Consider the following 1,388-nt stretch of genomic DNA (forward strand, 5'->3'; position numbering starts at 1 on the left):
TCCTCGGCCCCAGCCCCGAGCCTCGAGAGGAAGCACACCTACGAACAAAGTTCGAGCGGGGAACGAAAGAACGCGCCAGTTTCCAACACTTCTTTTTTTTAAGGCGCCGGGGTGGGTCGCTAACTCAAGTCAGATGAGCTCCGGAGCTGAGGCGCGGGGACTGCTCTGTTTTCAATCTCTGAGATCACCCGCCCTCTCCACCTCCCTCTTCCCCTCCGCCGGGAGATGCCCGGGTCGCAGTTCCCAGCGCGCCCGCTCCTCCGGGCGCCGGGGCGGAAGCCGGGGACGGGAGGCCAAGGGGGGGGGGCGGGAAGAGGAGGGCGAGTGGCTCCGAGCGGACCCTCTTCTGGCAGACGGGGCGCGCAGGTGTCAGGGGTCCCGCCCGCGCCCCACGTCGCGGCTCGCACAAGTCGCCTTCTGAGCGAGCGCAAGCGAGAGGCGAGAAGCCTTCTAGGTTTGCTACATGTGTGTTTCGTAGGGAGGGTTTTGTTTGCTTTGTTTTTGTTTTGTTTTGGCTTTTTAGAGACTCCACGCTAGCTGCCACAGCCAGATGGAAGTAATCAGAACCCAACAACAGAGGAAGAAGGAAGAAAAAACCTCACTGAATTTTGGGCCAGAGTGTATGGGGGTGTGTGTGTGTGTGTGTGAAAGAACTTGCTTAAGCAAACTGGGTGACTAGCTCGGGGCCCTCCAGCGACACCATTGCCCAGATCTGAGCTGCCTGGCGTGGAGGAGCGTGGGAGCCTCTGGCCAAACCGCCCCCCAACTCCTCGGGGGCCACCGTTCCCTCTTTCCTGACGGTTCTCACCCAAAGAGTGCCTCACTGGGGGATTTTTTTTTTCCCCAACGTTTGTGAAACACTGTGTGCTAAGTGACAAGGAAGAATTCCTTTATATTACTGAACCCGCAAAACTCTGAGATTGGTTCTTTCCCATTTTACAGGTGAGAAGACTGAGCTTACAGAGAAGTTGTGTAACCTGTCCCAGCTCGGAGCACAGAAGCGCCATGTTCTGTGATTGTCAGTGGGTTGTACCATTAGTTCAACTAAACTGGCCCAATTGAGAGGGTGAGAGCATCTCTGCCTTCAGCCTCCTTCCTTGAAGTTGCATCTTGTCTGGAATGCAGGGGAAACAAAGGCCCAGAGAGGCAATTCTACACCCCCTATGGGGGTGTGACCTTCACAAGCCCCACTTTACTGATACAATCAATCCCTTTGGGTCAGTAGCTCTCTCCATATACCTTGACCTTTCCCTGACTTTATTTTTCACCTTTTAAGCAAAGAGGGAAGGAACACAATGGTCCCCCTTTCCCTACCACCTACCTTCCTTCTTTCCCCCTTCCCTTCACTTACAGGAGAGAAGTAACAATTTCTTCCGGACCTAGAGAAA

This window comes from Crocuta crocuta, unplaced genomic scaffold, assembly GCF_008692635.1.
Source record: "Crocuta crocuta isolate KB4526 unplaced genomic scaffold, BGI_CrCroc_1.0 scaffold548, whole genome shotgun sequence".
NCBI classification, from domain to species: domain Eukaryota; kingdom Metazoa; phylum Chordata; class Mammalia; order Carnivora; family Hyaenidae; genus Crocuta; species Crocuta crocuta.